The 19105-nt window shown below is 38.1% G+C and overlaps 1 protein-coding gene and 2 long non-coding RNA genes across 17 annotated transcripts in view; 1 reads left to right on the plus strand and 2 right to left on the minus strand.

Moving 5' to 3' along the window:
* The window catches only part of CNTLN (centlein), a 331587-nt gene that overhangs the window by 274741 nt on the left and 37741 nt on the right, over positions 1-19105 (minus strand). The window lies entirely within an intron of this gene.
* Positions 9420-19105, plus strand: part of LOC145509877 (uncharacterized) — a 31169-nt gene continuing 21483 nt past the window's right edge. The window contains exon 1 of the long non-coding RNA XR_014056514.1: positions 9420-9462. This is a non-coding gene — a long non-coding RNA (uncharacterized LOC145509877). The remainder of the gene's footprint in view (positions 9463-19105) is intronic.
* Positions 14315-17096, minus strand: LOC145509874 (uncharacterized). The gene is made up of 2 exons (XR_014056512.1): positions 14512-17096; positions 14315-14459 (listed from the first exon to the last, which is right to left on the minus strand). It is a non-coding gene; the product is annotated as an uncharacterized LOC145509874 (long non-coding RNA).

The following is a 19105-nucleotide window of genomic DNA, read 5'->3' on the forward strand; positions in this document are numbered from 1 at the left end:
ACATGAATCTAAGCAAACTCCAGAAGATAGTGAATGACAGGGAAGCCTGGCATTCTGCAGTCCATGGGGTCGCAAACAACAACAACAATGATGTTGGAGACTTTAATGTGAAAACTTGTTACATCAAATATCTTATTAAGGAGTGTATGTACATTTATAAATAGAATTAGCAATAAGTGAACTAAAAGTACTAGAGTTTTATGTATGACATACTATGTATTTTATTACATTTAGACTTTTCTAAATAAAATTCTTCACTCTTAAGTTTTAAAAGTTTAGTCAATTTTAAATAATATTCAGAAAATGAAAAGAAAAAAAGAACAGTATGTGCACTGCTGTATATAAAACAGATAACCAACCAGGACCTACCATACAGCACAGGGAACTATACTCAGTATTTTGTAATAAGAGAGTGAAAAAGTTGGCTTAAAGCTCAACATTCAGAAAACTAAGATCATGGTATCTGGTCCCATCACTTCATGGGAAATAGATGGGGAAACAGTGGAAACAGTGTCAGACTTTATTTTTAGGGGCTCAAAAATCACTGCTGAGGGTGATTGCAGCCATGAAATTAAAAGACGCTTACTCCTTGGAAGGAAGGTTATGGACAATCTAGATAGCAAATTTAAAAGCAGAGACATTACTTTGCCAACAAAAGTCCGTCCAGTCAAGGCTATGGTTTTTCCTGTGGTCATGTATGGATGTGAGAGTTGGACAGTGAAGAAAGCTGAGCACCGCAGAATTGATGCTTTTGAACTGTGGTGTTGGAGAAGACTCTTGAAAGTCCCTTGGACTGCAAGGAGATCCAATCAATCCATCCTAAAGGAGATAAATCCTGGGTGTTCATCGGAAGGACTGAAGTTGAAACTGAAACTCCAATACTTTGGCCACCTCATACGAAGAGTTGACTCATTGGAAAAGACCCTAATGCTGGGAAGGACTGGGGGCAGGAAGAGAAGGGGACGACAGAGGATGAGATGGCTGGATGGCATCACCGACTCGATGGACATGGGTTTGGGTAGACTCCGGGAGTTGGTGATGGACAGAGAGGCCTGGCGTGCTGCAATTCATGGGGTCGCAAAGAATCGGACACGACTGAGCGACTGAACTGAACTGAACTGATAAGGAAAAAGAATCTGAAAAAGAACATATATATAATGGAATCACTGTGCTGTATGCCTGAAACTAACATGACATTATAAGTCAACTATTTTCAATAAAATAAAATAAAAAGAACAGTGATTTAAAAACCTTAGGCAGTCATATCTGTTATAATTATGAAAAACATTTAGTTTAAAGGCATTAAACAAATTAAGTATTTGCAATTATTTTATTTAAGTACTTCATAACACTCTAGCTAACACCCATGATATATTTCATTCACTTGGGATTCTTAAAACACCAAAGGATTTCTTGACCTACCAGCACAGTGAATGATAGCAATGAAAACTGTCCTTAGTTATCTCCAACAAGAAATCAAAAAAGAGAAGAAATCAAAAAAAGGGTAGTTTGACATGCATTTTACAAAATGTTAAAACAACAACTATTGTTTCAAAATTTTCAAAAGAAAAAGAATCAAGTTTTAAAATAAGGCAACGCCAAGAACTCAATGGCTTAGCACGTACCTAAACCCAGTTACTTCTCTCTCACATTAGTCTGGCAAAAGTTAGAAAAGGATTCAAGAGGAAGAATGCTCTGATCTATTGAGTCACTCAGAGACTTAGGCTTCCTGAGTATATTTTTTGGGTGTGCTGAGTCCTAAAAATCCTCTCCATTCAGCTGGCAGATGAGATAAGAGAGCTGGTAGAAAGAAGAATGTCTTAAAGTGACTATATTGTGCCAGGCCTAAAGGTGGTACAGGCATACCTCAGAGATATTATAGGTTTGGATCCAACAGTACAATAAAGCAAACATCACAGTAAAGTAAGCCACGGATTTTTTTGGTTTCCCTGTGTATATAAATGTTATGTTTTAACTATACTGTAATCTATTAATCGTACAATATTATGTCAAAATGTACATAATTTAACAATATTTATTGCTAAAAATGCTAACCTAACCATCATCTGAGCTTTCAATGTGTTGCTGCAATCTTCTTCCTGGTGGTGGGTCTTGCCTCAATGTTGATGTCTGCTAACTAATCAGGGTGGTGGTTGCTGAAGGTTGTGTGATTGTATCAATTCCTTAAAATAAGATGACCATGAAGCTTGCTCAATGGATCAACTCTTCCTTTCATGAAAGATTTCTCTGTAGCATGCAATGCTGTTTGACAGCATTTTACCCATAGTAGAACTTCTTTCAAAGCTGGAGTCAATTCTCTCAAATCGTGCTGCTGCTGCTTTATCAACTAAGTTTATGCAATTCTTTCCATAAGTTTTTCAATTGAACCAGATTCATCAGAGGAATCACGATGGCAGGTATAGCCTTACAAAATGTATTTCTTAAATAGTAAGACTTGAAAATCAAAATTTCTTCTTAATCCATGATTTTCAGAATGAATGTTGTGTATCATGCATGAAAATAACATTATTCACATTGTACAACTCTATCAGAACTCTTGGGTAACGGGGTGCAATGTCATTAAGCAGAAATATTTTGAATCTTTTTTTCTAAACATTTGTTCTCAACTGTGGGCTTAAAACATTTAGTAAACCATGTTGTAGGCAGATGCACTATCATACAGACTTTGCTGTTCCTCTTACAGAGCACAACCAGTAGATCTAGCATAATTCAGTAGAATCTAGAATTCTTACAGATTTTTGGAATGAGAAATGAGCACTTTTTGCCTTTTATACAGTTCTCATGGCATGAGGTTCTCACGCCAAGTACACTGGGGTGGGTTTGCCATTCCCTCCTCCAGCGGCCCATGTTTTGTCAGAACTCTCTGCTATGACCCATCCATCTTGGGTGGCCCTGCACTGCATGGTTCATAACTTTCCTGAGTTAAGCAAGCCTCTTTGCCACGACAAGGCAGTTATCCTTGGCTGGATGGCATCACCAAATGCAGTGACATGAACTTCGGCAAACTCTAGGAGATGGTGAGAGACAGGGAGGCCTGGCGTGCTGTAGTCCATGGGGTCGCAGAGTTGGACACAACTGGGTGACTGAACAAGAGCATCAAAGGTGCACTGGCTTCAAATTAAAGCCACCAGCTACATTAGCCCCTAACAAGAGTCAGCCTGTCATTTGAAGCTTTGAAGCAGGCTGTTGATTTCCCTTCTTGATCTATCAAAATCCTAGATGGCATCTTCTTCCAATAGAAAGCTGTTTCATCCACACTGATAATCCCTTGTTTAGTGTAGCCGCCTTCATTAAAAACCTTAGCTAGATCTTCCGTAACTTGCTGCAGCTTCGACATCAGCACTTGCTGTTTCACCTTACCCTTGCGTGTTCTGGAGGTGGCTTCTTACTTTAAACTCGATGAACCAACCACTACTAGCTTCACACTTTTCTCCTGCAGTTTCATAACCTCTCTCAAGCCTCACAGAATTGAAGCAAGTTAGGGCCTTGATCTGTGTTAGATTTGGTCTAAGAGAACGTTGTGGCTGGTTGTGATGTTCTCTACAGACCACTAAAACTTTCTCCATCTCAGCAATAAGGCTGCTTTGCTTTATCATTCATACATTCACTGGAGTAGCACTTTTAATTGACTTCAAGAATTCTGCTTTCACAAGTTGGTTAACTAGCACAAGAGGCCTAGCTTTAGACCTATTTCAACTTTCAACATGTCTTCCTCACTAAGCTTATCATTTCTAGTTTTTGATTTAAAGTGAGAGAACTGGAACTCTTCCTTTCATTTAAACAGAGGCCACTGTAAGGTTATTAATTGGCCTAATTCCAAAATTGTTGTGTCTCAGGGAATACAGAGGCCCGAGGAGAAGAAAGGTAGGGGAACTGCCAGTCCAAGGGATAGTCAGAACACATAAGTGTGTGTGTGTGCATAGTCACTTCAGTCTTGTCCAACTATGTGCGACCCAATGGACTGTAGCCTGCCAGGCTCCTCTATCCATGAGATTCTCCAGGCAAAAATACTGGAGTGGGTTGCCAGGTCCTTATCCAGGAGATCTTCCTGACCCAGGGATTGAACCTGAGTCTGTTACGACTCCTGCATTAGCAGGTGGGTTCTTTATCACTAGTGCACCTGGAAAGTCCAGTAACAACACATATATCATTTATCAATTACATTCACCATCTTACACACAGCTTTTGGCACCCCAAAACAACTGTAATAGTAACATCGAAGATCACTGACTATAGATCACCATAACAAACATGAGCAAATGCTATCGTCAAAATGCTGTCAATAGTCTTGCCAGACACAGGGTTGCCACAAACCTTCAATTTGTAAAAAATGAAGTATCTGTAAGTACAATAAAACAAGATATGCCAGTATACACCCCCCATACACACAGCCAGTTCACCAGAACTCAGTCAAAATATCATACCTAAACGCAAGGGAAACTGGGAAATACAGTCTTCCTGGATGCCCCCAAAAAGAGTACAGATGCTGGTTAGCACCAGTAGTCTCTGCCACAACAGTATTAGAACTTTATTAGAAGTCTGAAGAAATGATATAATTATACATGAAATATTTTAAATACAGTTTGACATTCCTTATATTGCAGACACAAGTATGGTTTGGCCACAATTCTATGCACCAATAGGTTATATCTGCCCTGATCATCACTGTATTCACAGTGCCTGGTACACTGCTGAGTCTTTCCTAAACATCCCATAAATATATGATGTTAAATCAGTCGATTAATCAACGGAAAAAAAACATGTTAAAATTATAATATTCAGCATCCACTAATTAACAACTTTCTACATAACAGTGAAGCCGAAGCACTATATTTCTATATAAAGAAAATAAGAGCTGGTTTTCAGCTCTAACAAGTGAAAACGTATTTTAAGTTTTACACTTTCAAGTTAGAAGGGTTATTTGAAGCTTACCTAAGAAAAGCAAAAATGACCTAGCCTTTTTTTCCCTTCTAATAAAAGCATAAATTAGACCTTCTAAATAGTTTTATTTTTAGTTTCAAGTTATATACCGAGAGTCAGAGGCAATTTCAGTGATTCAAAAGGATGCACCAGGAATTATCCGGAGAAGGCAATGGCACCCCACTCCAGTACTCTTGCCTGGAAAATCCCATGGACGGAGGAGCCTGGTAGGCTACAGTCCATGGGGTCGCACAGAGTCGGACACGACTGAGCGACTTCACTTTCACTTTTCCCTTTCATGCTCTGGAGAAGGAAATGGCAACCCACTCCAGTATTCTTGCCTGGAGAATCCTAGGGACGGTGGAGCCTGGTGAGCTGCCGTCCATGGGGTCGCACACAGTCGGACACGACTGAAGCGACTTAGCAGCAGCAGCAGCAGGAATTATCTAAAACAATCAAAAGAAATCCTGTATATTTATTTATAAGGCTGACAACATACTCCATCCATTTTAGGATTACTCAAGAGTCCAAAACTATTCAAAGTCAATGTAAAAACAGGTTGCCAGACTATGATCAGTGAACAAACTTTCCAAACTTTCCTACCCTCATAGTTTGTGGCTGAAACACATAGTTCTGGCTGTGTCTCCTGGTAAAACTACTGCCCTAGTTAGAACCAACACAAAACCTCAGAACTGATGCCGCGCCTTACCACATTCCATGTCCCCAGTCATAATCATTATTCAAGAAGGTTTTAAACCACTCAGGTTTCAAATAAATAAACCAAAACAGGAAAAAGGTATTTATAACAAATGGCGCACAGAATATAACAAAATAAACATATGTGGTTATTAAATGCTGCTTAATATAGGATGTTTATTCAAGTAGCTTAAGAATTTTCAAAATAAGAGGCCTCAAAATCTGCTATGCTAATATATACAATTTTCAAATTAACAGATCAACACATTCAGAATCAGAATGGTCACGTAGTTTTATCTATTTTTATCCAAACTATATATGTCACATTTTCATTCAAACATAGTAATTTAAATAATAAAAAGACATAAAAAACAAAAAACAGTACTTCTCACCACTCATTAATGTCTTCCGTAAGTGATACACACTTCCGCAATTTCTTTTCGTTGCTAAAATTCCTTTAATAAAATGAGGAACTGTCTGTTTCTCCTCGTGTATTTCATATTAAAATATTTTTATTGTGGTAAGAAAATGTAATATGAAATCTATCCTCATAAATTTTAAGTGCACAATACAGTATTGTTAAATACAGGTACAATACTGTACAGGAGATCTCTAGAACTTGTCTTGCAGCAGTTCAGTTCAGTTCAGTCGCTCAGTCGTGCCCAACTCTTTGCGATCCCATGAATCGCAGCACGCCAGGCCTCCCTGTCCATCACCAACTCCCGGAGTTTACCCAAACCCATGTCCATCGAGTTAGTGATGCCATCCAGACATCTCATCCTCTGTCGTCCCCTTCTCCTCTGCCCCCAATCCTTCCCAGCATTAGGGTCTTTTCCAATGAGTCAACTCTTCGCATCAGGTGGCCAAAGTATTGGAGTTTCAGCTTCAACATCAGTCCTTCCAATGAACATCCTTTAGGATGGACTGGTTGGATATTCTTGCAGTCCAAGGGACTCTCAAGAGTCTTCTCCAACACCACAGTTCAAAAGCATCAATTCTGCGGTGCTCAGCTTCTTCACCGTCCAACTCTCACATCCATTCACGACTACTAGAAAAACCATAGCCTTGACTAGACAGACCTTCGTTGGCAGAGTAATGTCTCTGCTTTTAAACATGCTATCTAGGTTGGTCATAACCTTCCTTCCAAAGAGTAAGCGTCTTTTAATTTCATGGCTGCAATCACCATCAGCAGTGCTTTTGGAGCCCAAAAAAATAAAGTCTGACACTGTTTCCCCATCTATTTCCCATGAAGTGATGGGACCAGATGCCATGATCTTAGTTTTCTGAATGTTGAGCTTTAAGCCAACTTTTTCACTCTCCTCTTTCACTTTCATCAAGAGGCTCTTTAGTTCTTCTTCACTTTCTGCCATAAGGGTGGTTTCATCTGCATATCTGAGGTTATTGATATTTCTCCCGGCAATCTTGATTCCATCTTGTGTTTCTTCCAGCCCAGCGTTTCTCATGATGTACTCTGCATATAAGTTAAATAAGCAGGGTGACAATATACAGCCTTGACGTACTCCTTTTCCTATTTGGAATCAGTCTGTTGTTCTATGTCCGGTTCTAACTATTGCTTCCTGACCTGCATACAGGTTTCTCAAGAGACAGGTCAGATGGTCTGGTATTCCCATCTCTTTCAGAATTTTCCACAGTTTATTGTGATCCACACAGTCAAAGGCTTTGGTTGCATAACTGAAACTAAATATGCACTGAACAAGATCTCCCCCACTTCTGCCTCTCCAACTGACCTCCCTCCCCAAAAAACAGTTCTACTCTCTGTTTCTATGAGTTTATCATAGATACTTCATATAAGTGGAGTCATGGAGTATTTGTCCTTCTGTAACTATCTTATTCTACTCAGCATAACATTCTCCAGGTTCATCCATGTTGTAATTGCAAGATTTCCTTCTCTTTTTAAACCTTAATAATATCCCATTGCATATATATATATACACACATATATATATATACACACACACGCACACATACATACACACACACATATATAATCACATTTTATTTATCTAGTCATCCATCAATGAACATTTGTATTGGTTCCAGATCTTGCTACTGTGAATAATGCTGCAATGAACATGAAAGTACAGATATCTGTTTGAGCTCATGCTTTCATTCCCTTCAGGTATATACACAGAAGTGGGATTGATGAATCACATGTTGGTTCTAGTTCTAATTTTTTCAGAAAATTTTTCAAAGAAGTCATTTCCAAGATCAATGTCATGAAGCTTTCTCTTATGTTTTCTTCCAGAGGTTTTACAGTTTTGGGTCTTAAATTTAAATCCTTAATTCATTTTAAGTTGATTTTAATTCACTCTGTGTTGAAATATAATGCCTCCACCTTTGTTCTTCTTGCTCAAGAATGCTGTGGATATTTGGGCTCGTTTTTGGTTCCACATGAATTTTAGAATTGTTCTATTGTGAAAAGTACATTGGGATTTTGATAGGGACTGCATTAAATCTGTAGATTGCTGAGTATTATACATATTTAAATAATATTTAGCTTTCTCAACTATGAATAATCTATGAACCCAGGATGTTGTTCCATTTATTTATCTTTTAAATTTCTTTCATTGATATTTCGCTGTACAAGTCTTTTACCTCCTTTGTTATTATATTTACCCCTAAGTTATTCTTCCTGATAATATTATAAAGATATTTTAAAAATATTATGAAGATGTTTTAAGGACAGCTGATTTAAGATAGTCCTTTGCTAGTATATCAAAGCACAACTGATTTTTGTATATTGATTTTGTATATGGCAACACTATAAAATTTGTTCTAATAGTTTTTTGTGGAATCATTTGGGTTTTCTACATGTAGATATGTCATCTCTAGAGCAAATCTTCTTCCTTTCCAACTTGATGCCTTTCATTTCTTTTGTTTGCCTAATTCCTCTGGCTAGGAACTCCAATATCGTCTTGAACAGAATAGGCAGAGAGTAGGCATCTTTGCCTTGCTCTGCTCTTAAAGGAAAAGCTCTCAGCTTTTCATTATTAAATAGTATTTGTTAGTTGTGGGATTTTCACATATAGTCTTTATTATAATGAGGTAAATTCCACCTATAACTAGTTTGTTGAAAGATTTTATTATGTAGTTCAATGAAACATTGGATTTTGTCAAATGCTTTTTCAGCACTGAGATGATGATATAATTTTTATATTTCACTGTGTTTATGTAGTATGTTACATTTATTGATTTGTGTAAGTCAAACCAGCCTTACATCTCAGGAATGAATCCTACTTGATTGTGGTGTGTGATCCTTTAAAAGTACTGTTAAATTCAGGTTGCTATCATAGTTGCTATAACAGTATTTTGTTGAGGATTTTTACATCTATTTCTATCAGGGATATTGCTCTGCAGTTTTCTTTTCTTATATGTCTTTTCTAGTTCTGATATCAGGGTAATGTTGGCCCCATAAAATGAGTTTAAACATGTTTACTCAGCTTTAATTCTTTTGGATGCATTTAAGAAGTGTTAATACATCTTTAAATATTAAGCAAAAGTCACCAATGAAGCCACCTGTTTTTATAGTTTCCTTTGTTTGATAGTTTTTGCTTACTGATTCAATCTCTTTACTCACAGGTTTCTCACTTTTTTCTATTTCTTCAGAATTCAGTTTTGGTAGGTTGTCTAGTTCTATGAATTTATATTCTTCTTCCAAGTTATCCAATTTGTTGGCATAAATTTGCTCATAATAATGTCTCAGAATTCTTTGTATTTGTGGAATTCTTTCTATTTGTCATAATGCTGCTTCTTTCATCTCTGATTTTATTTGAGCCCTTTTTTTCTTAGTTACTCTAGCTAAAGGTTTGTCAATTTTGTTGATCTTTGCACAAAACAGCTCCTAGTGTCACTGATTTTTTTTTCCAACTATTAGTTTTCTTGGGCTTTCCCTATTGCTTTTCCGATCTCTACTTTTATTCCTGTTCTATTTTTATGTCTTCCCTCCTGCTTACCCCTGGACTGTTTACTTATCCATTCCAAGTTCCATGGGGTACAAAGCAGGTTCTGTTTTTTTAATCTTCATTTTTTAATGTGGATTTTTATCAATGTAAAATTCCTTCTTAATACTGCTTTTGCTACATCTCATTTCATTTGCCTCAGATTTCTTACTTCCCTTTAATTGTTCTTAAGTCATTGGTTCTTTAAGAATGTGTTATCTAATTTTTACATCTTTGTGTATTTTCCAGTTTTCTGTTATTTATTTCTAGTTTGATTCTACTGTCATTGGAAAAGATACAGATATGACTTTAATTTTCTTACATTTCTTAATACTTGTTTTGTTACCTAACATGTGATTTACCCTGAAAATGTTCCATGGGCACTTGAGAAGAATGTGTATTCTCTTGCTATTGAGTAGATGTGCTATATAATTCTGTCAGTTCCATTTGGTCAATAGTGCCATTAAAGTCCACTATTTTCTTATTGATGGTCTATCTAGATACTCTCTCCATTACTGAAAGTGGGGTAGTGAAGTCTCCTACTATTATTGTTCAGTTCAGTTCAGTTCAGTCGCTCAGTCGTGTCCGACTCTTTGCGACCGCATGAGTCGCAGCACGCCAGGCCTCCCTGTCCATCACCAACTCCCGGAGTTTACCCAAACTCATGTCCATCAAGTCGGTGATGCCATCCAGCCACCTCATCCTCTGTCGTTCCCTTCTCCTCCTGCCCCCAATGCTTCCCAGCATCAGAGTCTTTTCCAATGAGTCAACTCTTCGCATCAGGTGGCCAAAGTATTAGAGTTTCAGCTTCAACATCAGTCCTTCCAATGAACAGCCAGGACTGATCTTTAGGATGGACTGGTTGGATCTACTTGCAATCCAAGGGACTCTCTAGAGTCTTCTCCAACACCACACTTCAAAAGCATCAATCCTTTGGCACTCAGCTTTCTTCACAGTCCAACATTCACATCCATACATGACTACTGGAAAAACCATAGCCTTGATTAGACGGATCTTTGTTGACAAAGTAATGTCTCTGCTTTTTAATATGCTATCTAGGTTGGTCATAACTTTCCTTCCAAGGATTAAGCATCTTTTAATTTCATGGCTGCAATCAACATCAGCAGTGCTTTTGGAGCCCAAAAAAATAAAGTCTGATGCTGTTTCCACTGATTCCCCATCTATTTCCCATGAAGTGATGGGACCAGATGCCATGATCTTAGTTTTATGAATGTTGAGCTTTAAGCCAACTTTTCACTCCCCTCTTTCATCAAGAGGCTTTTTAGTTCCTCTTCACTTTCTGCCATAAGGGTGGTGTCATCTGCATATCTGAGGTTATCGATATCTCTCCCAGCAATCTTGATTCCAGTTTGTGTACTACTAGCTATATCTCTTTTCGGATTTGTCAATGTTTCCTTTATACTTTTAGGTGTTGTGATGTTAAGGGCATATTTTATTATATAATTATTTTACCTTCCTGATAAACTGGATCTTGTGTCATTATATAATGACCTTTTAGTCTCTTTTGACAATTTTGGCTTAAAATCTATTTTGTCTGATATAAATTCTATTCATTCAAAAGCGAACTAACATGGACTGGAATGGGTGAATTTAACTCAGATGATCATTATATCTACTACTGTGGGCAGGAATCCCTTAGAAGAAATGGAGTAGCCATCATGGTCAACAAAAGAGTCCGAAATGCAGTATTTGGATGCAATCTCAAAAATGACAGAATGATATCTGTTCGTGTCCAAGGCAAACCAGTCAATATCACGGTAATCCAAGTCTATGCCCCAACCAGTAACGCTGAAGAAGCTGAAGTTGAATGGTTCTATGAAGACCTACAAGACCTTCTAGAACTAACACCCAAAAAAGATGTCCTTTTCATTATAGGGAACTGGAATGCAAAAGTAGGAAGTCAGGAAACACCTGGAGTACCAGGCAAATTTGGCCTTGGAGTACAGAATGAAGCAGGGAAAAGGCTAATAGAGTTTTGCCAAGAGAACACACTGGTCATAGCAACCACCCTCTTCCAACAACACAAGAGAAGACTCTACACATAGACATCACCAGATGGTAAACACCAAAATCAGATTGATTATATTCTTTGCAGCCAAAGATGGAGAAACTCTATACAGTCAGCAAAAACAAGACTGGGAGCAGACTGTGGCTCAGATCATGAACTTCTCATTGCCAAATTCAGCCTTAAATTAAAGAAAGTAGGGAAAACCAATAGACCATTCAGGTATGACCTAAATCAAATCCCTTATGATTATATAGTGGAAGTGAGAAATAGATTTAAGGGACTAGATCTGATAGACAGAGTGCTATGAACTCTGGACGGAGGTTTGTGACATTGTACAGGAGACAGGGATCAAGACCATCCCCATGGAAAAGAAATGCAAAAAAGCAAAATGGCTGTCTGAGGAGGCCTTACAAATAGCTGTGAAAGAAGAGAAGTGAAAAGCAAAGGAGAAAAGGAAAGATATTCCCATCTGAATGCAGAGTTCCAAAGAATAGCAAGGAGAGATAAGAAAGCCTTCCTCAGCGATCAATGCAAAGAAATAGAGGAAAACAACAGAATGGGAAAGACTAGAGATCTCTTCAAGAAAATTAGAGATACCAAGGGAACATTTCATGCAAAAATGGGCTCGATAAAGGACAGAAATGGTATGGACCTAACAGAAGCAGAAGATATTAAGACTGAGGTGGCAAGAACGCACAGAAAAACTGTGCAGAAAAGACCTTCACGACCCAGATAATCACGACGGTGTGATCGATCACCTAGAGCCAGACATCCTGGAATGTGAAGTCAAGTGGGCCTTAGAAAGCATCACCATGAACATAGCTAGTGGAGGTGATGGAATTCCAGTTGAGCTATTTCAAATCCTGAAAGATGATGCTGTGAAAGAGCTGCATCCAATATGCCAGCAAATTTCAAAAACTCAGCAGTGGTCACAGGACTGGAAAAGGTCAGTTTTCATTCCAACCCAAAGAAAGGCAATGTCAAAGAATGCTCAAACTATTGCACAACTGCACTCATATTACACGCTAGTAAAGTAATGCTCAAAATTCTCCAAGCCAGGCTTCAGCAATAGGTGAACTGTGAACTTCCAGATGTTCAAGCTGGTTTTAGAAAAGGCAGAGGAACCAGAGATCAAATTACCAACATCCGCTTGATCATCGAGAAAGCAAGAGAGTTCCAGAAAACATCTATTTCTGCTTTATTGACTATGCCAAAGCCTTTGACTCTATGGATCACAATAAACTGTGGAAAATTCTTAAAGAGACTGGAATACCAGACGATCTGACCTGTCTCTTAAGAAATCCGTATGCAGGTCAGGAAGCAACAGTTAGAACTCGACATGGAACAACAGACTCGTTCCAAATATGAAAAGGAGTACATCAAGGCTGTTTTATTTAACTTATATGCAGAGTACATCATGAGAAATGCGGGGCTGGAGGAAGCAGAAGCTGGAGTCAAGACTTCCAGGAGAAATATCAATAACCTCAGATATGCAGATGACACTACGCTTATGGTAGAAAGCGAAGAAGAACTAAAGAGCCTCTTGATGAAAGTGAAAGAGGAGAGTGAAAAGCTGGCTTAAAGCTCAACATTCAGAAAACTAAGATCATGGCATCTGGTCCCATCACTTCATGGGAACAGTGGAAACAGCATCAGACTTTATTTTTTTGGGCTCCAAAATCACTGCCGATGGTGATAGCAGCCATGAAATTAAAAGATGATTAGTCCTTCGAAGGAAAGTTATGACAAACCTAGATAGCATATTTAAAAGCAGAAAGATTACTTTGCCAACAAAGGTTCATCTAGTCAAGGCTATGGTTTTTCCAGTGATGTGAGAGTTGGACAGTGAAGAAAGCTGAGCGCCAAAAAATTGATGCTTTTGAACTGTGGTGTTGGAGAAGACTCTTGAGAGTCCCTTGGACTGCAAGAATATCCAATCAGTCCATCCTAAAGGAGATCAGTCCTGGGTGTTCATTGGAAGGACTGATGTTGAAGCTGAAACTCCAATACTTTGGCCACCTCATGCGAAGAATTGACTCATTGGAAAAGACCCTAATGCTGGGAAGGATTGGGGGCAGGAGGAGAAGGGGATGACAGAGGATGAGATGGCTGGATGGCATCATCGACTCGATGGACATGGGTTTGGATAGACTCCGGGAGTTAGTGATGGACATGGAGGTCTGACGTGCTGCAATTCACGGGGTCGCAAAGAGTCAGACATGACTGAGTGACTGAAACGAACTGAATTAAAGTGTTTAATGCATTTAGATACAAAGTAATTACTGTTGGGTAATGGCAACCCACTCCAGTACTCTTGCCTGGAAATTCCCATGGATGGAGTAGCCTGGTAAGCTACAGTTCATGGGGTCGCTAGGAGTCGGACCCGACTGAGCGACTTCACTTTCACTTTTCACTTTCATGCACTGGAGAAGGAAATGCCAACCCACGCCAGTATTCTTGCCTGGAGAATCCCAGGGACAGGGGAGCCTAGTGGGCTGCCGTCTATGCGGTTGCACAGAGTCAGACATGACTGAAGTGACTTAGCAGCAGCAGCAAGGACTTGCTACTGCCATTTTTAAAAACTGTTTTCTGTCTTACAATTCTTTTCTCCACCTTTTCTTCTCTTGATATCTTTCTTTGCAAATATTAATATTTTCTAGTGATATTCTTTGATTCCTTTCTCTTTTCCTTTTGTGTATCCTCTAGAGCTATTTTCTGTGTAGTTACCAGGAGGTCAACGTGAAACTACTTAAGTTATAACACTCTATTAAAGGATAATAACAACTTCAACTTCAACCACATAAAAAAACTACATTTACTTCTCCTCATACACACTATATGTTACTGAGGCCACAATTTGCTTTTTTATATTGTATCCTCATACACACTATATGTTACTGAGGCCACAATTTGCTTTTTTATATTGTATATTCACAAATATATTTTTGCAGTTACACTTAGTTATTCTCAAGATTTTTGTCTTTTAACTCTCTTTGAGAATTAAAAGTGACTTATACATCACTATTATGGTATTGGAGTCTTCTCTATCTATATATTTATCTTAGCAGTGAATTTTATACTATTATATGTTGCTGTTCAGTATCCTTTTGATTCAACATAAAAAACACCCTTTAGCATTTTTTGTTAAGGCAGTTCTAGTGGTGATGAATTGCTTTAGCTTCCATCTGGGGAAGTTTTTATCTATCATTTTTGAAAGACAGTTCTGCCAGGTATAAGATCCTTGGTTAGCAGGCTTTTTCTTTCTAAATTTTGAATATATCATCCCACTACCTTTTGGCCTTTAAGGTCTCCCCTGATAAATTTGCTTATTGGCTAATGGGGACTCCCTTGTATATGACTAGTCATTTTTCTCTCACTGCTTTCAAAATTCTCTCTCTGTCTTTAACCTCTGAGAATTTGATCATACAGTTGGCCTTCAGTATTCATGGGGAATTGGTTCGTAGAGCCCCAGACTATACTAAAATCCATGGATGCTCAAGTCCCTTATATAAAGTGGCATAGTACAGTAGGCCTTACATATCCACACATTTCACATCTGCAGATTCAACCAACCATGAACAGAAATTTTGATCTGCAGGTAGTTGAATCTGTGAGTGTAAAAGCTGCAAATACAAAAGACTAAATGTATATTTATTGGAAAAATCTGGGTATAAGTGCATCTGCACATTTCAAACCCAGCTGTTGAAAGGTCAGCTACACTTTTTTTCTGTGTAGGATTCCTTAGATTCATCTTTTTAGGAATTCTTTGAACTTCAACAATCTGGATGTCTATTTCCCTACCCAGATTTGGGAAGTTTTAGCCCATTATTTCTTTTTTTAACCTGATTTTATTTGGCAGTGTAAGGTCTTAGTTGTGACATACAGGATATTCGTTGCATCATGCACTATCTTTCATTATGGTGCATGAACTCTCTAGTTGTGGAGCACAGGTTTAGTTGCTCCACAGCATATAGGATATTAGTTCCCCAAACAGAGATCAAACCTGTGTCTCCTACACTGCAAGGTAGATTCATAACCCCTGGACCACCAGGTAAGTCCCAGCCCATTATTTCTTCAAATAAACTTTTTGCAACATTCTTTCTTTTACTTCTGATACTCCCATAATGCTAATTAATCACTAATGTTGGTCCATTAGTCCCTTAGCCTCTCTTTACTCTTTTTCATTCTTTTTCTCTTTTTCTCCTCTGATTGGCTAATTTCAAACTACTTGTCTTGAAATTTGTTGACTTTTCCATCTGCTTGATGGAATATCCTACTGAACTGTTTTTAACTGAATCTTTCCATATTTATTGTATTCTTCAGCTCCAAACTTTGTTCTGTGGTTATTTAATCTTTTTGTTGATATTTTCATTTTTTCCTTATGTATCATTTTCTTGATTTCCTTTAGTTTTCTGTGTTCTTCTGTAACTCTCTGAGCTTCTTTAAAATGATTACTCTCAAATCATTGCCAAGCTATTCATAAATGTCCATTTCTCTAGGGTAAGTTACTAGAGATTTATTTTATTCCTTTGATTGTTTAATGTTTTCCTGATTGTTCATGCTCCTCACTGCTTTGTGTTGGTAACTGTGCATTTGAAGAAACAGCCACCTCTCTCCCAGGTATTATAAACTGGATTTCACAAGGAAAGACCTTCAGCAGTAAGCCCAGCCAGAGATTCCGGGAGCTTCTCAAACAGAAAGAATCTATCCCTCTTCCTTTGTTTTTAGCTACCCCCATCAAAGTATGCCAGTTTCCTTTGTTTTTAGCTACCCCCATCAAAGTATGCCAGTTTCATCAGCACTCCTCCTAAGATGAAACAAAAACTGGTCCCTTGGGTAGCACACTGAAAGGTCAGGAATGTTCCACTCCTCTCCTTCCCTTCTGGAGAAGAAGCCTCAGTTTCTGTGCCTTCTCCCAAGCCCAAAGAGTTTTGCCAGGCAATAGCAAGCTGCCCACAGTCTTCTTTTGTTCTTAGCTGCCCCAGGTGCCTGTACTATGCTGGATCCATCAGCGTTTTGAATGAGATGTGACACAATCTAGCCCCTCAGGGAGTGCACCAAAAGGCCAACAATATTTGATGGATATTCCACTCTCTCTTCCCCACTCCCGTCTACCACAAGGAGGAAGTTGTAGGCTGAAGCAGTCTCTTGGTGCTGAGCTGTGCCTGCTTGGAGAAGGAATTAACGCAGGTAAAATGAAATTGCTCTTATCTGTTTCAATGCAATGTTCCTGTTTTTTGCTCATCTTGGGTACTGCAACTTAACTATAATCTAGACTTCTCATAGAGGTATTTTGATCTGCATATCATTAAGTCAGTGTTTCTGGGGGGACTGTGTTTCTGGCGGGACTGTGTTTCTATTCACCATCTTGCTGATGTTACTCCTCCCTTAAACTCTTCTTTGGATTTCTGACACATAATCTTTATACTCCTTATCCATCTTCTCCCAGTACGGTTATCAGTTGAAGCCAATGGTCAGGAAGAGATTTAAGTATACTTTATTTTGTGTGTGTTACAGGGCTTATACCCCTTACTATATAAACTCTTGCTATTTGCCATCTAAAATACAAAAACCAATAGATTTCAATAACATAATATCCTCACCATCCAAGCTTTCACTATCTATACTCAGAAAGTGAAAATTTGGATAGAAGGAAGTAATTATATGTACTTTACTAGTGATTTCCAGTCCCTCATCCTCTCATCAAACAGGAGAGGTGCTCTCCTCATCATGCAGTAATGAGGGTCATTCTCCCAGAGAAAGACATATGCAGCCTTGCCAGAGTGTTCTATGCAGCCCAGTGTGAAGAGGACAATGCACAGGAGTACCTGCATATTTACCTGGGATTCCCTCTCTGAATGTCCCCCAAAGTAGACTACTCGAGCATGTCTGAGGGGGTATTCTGACATCCTTATTATGCCAATTTTGGTTCCATCAATACTAATTGTTCATATTAATAATACATTCATATTACTCCTATACAAAATAACTCTTGTTCACAGTTGAGCAATACAGTGTACAATAATTACATTTCCTTTCATATATGTTTGTTCTTTGTGGAATTAAGAAATGTCACTCTGTTATCAATGACCTTATCATTTAGCTGACTCAGTTAATGTCACGGTGAAGATATGTACGTCATCTCAATGTAGAATTTTTCACTTAATGCCAACTGTTAGAGACAAGCAAAAAATTTCCTTACTTGGTTTTTGCTAAGTCACGTCAGTCGTGTCCAACTCTGTGCGACCCCATAGACGGCAGCCCACCAGGCTCCGCCATCCCTGGGATTCTCCAGGCAAGAACAATGGAGTGGGTTGTCATCTCCTACTTGCTTTTTAGTGCTCCTTTAAATAACTTTGGTACATTTTTACTTTCAGGTTCTATCAGGCCTTTAAAAGCTTTATTCGCCTTTCTTTCCTTCTATTATTAACACATGCCCCAAAAGAAGAAACAACTTATACTAAATTTCAGACCTTTGAATTGTATATGTATCACAAAGTAAAATCAAAGTACAGACGATGTCTTTCAAAAGCAATATAAAAGCTAAGATGCAATAACGGAGAAATGAAAAAGAATAGAACACTGAGGACTTTTTTTTAAAGGGGACTCTCCAGAACAAGAAATCGCAAGGGACTGAGGCTCTCATTCCTCTCATAATCAATATGGCATCACATCTGGAATCCTACCAGGAGGTGATGATTTAGTCTTTAATTAAAGTATTAAAACTCTTCCTTTTAAAAAAACAAAAATTGTGTCACTTTTGTTATTTGCTTAGTTTTTTTAATTTACATTTTAACTCTTTCCAGAATTCTTGAAAAGAACTGTAAAATACCTTTCTGTATGATTTATCAAATTTTTTTACCTACATGGTCAAAAGCATTTCAATCTAGAAACTCATATTCCTTCAGTCAGGAAATTTTCGTGAATGGCTTCTTTAATGTTGTCCATTTCTCTGTTCTCTACTTTTGAAATTCCTAATAATCACTGTTAGAGCACCTAGATTGAGTCTCTATTTTTTTCTTTTTGCTATTTACTATCTCTTTGTTCTAATTTTTGGAAGACTTACTCTATTTTTTGTTTATTTACTCCTCCCTCACTACCAGTTACTTCTTAATCACATTTAACTTCCATGTGCTCTTTCTCATTCTTTGCCTCTTGGTCATGCTTCATACATACAAAATCTCTTATTGCCTTATGATATTTACTATAAGGGGGTTTCTTTGTTTTCTTCATCATTGCCTCTATCTCCTCTAAGTTTCATTTTTGTTATTTTCGACTTCTTCTCTTTCATGTTGGAGGTTTTCCTCACATGTCTTAAGCTCCTTTGCTGTCCATTTATATATAAAAACATAGCACTAAAAATTTGTTGGTAGTTTTTCTGACCTGGGGGAGGAGCAGCTTGCCAACAGATCTTCTCAATAGGCACCTTAATGGGGCACCTGTCATTTTCTTAGGAGATCTTTATATATTAGTATCTCTC

The sequence above is a fragment of the Giraffa tippelskirchi genome, chromosome 1 (genome assembly GCF_054371585.1).
Source record: "Giraffa tippelskirchi isolate mGirTip1 chromosome 1, T2T-mGirTip1v1.2.pri, whole genome shotgun sequence".
Taxonomy (NCBI): Eukaryota; Metazoa; Chordata; class Mammalia; order Artiodactyla; family Giraffidae; genus Giraffa; species Giraffa tippelskirchi.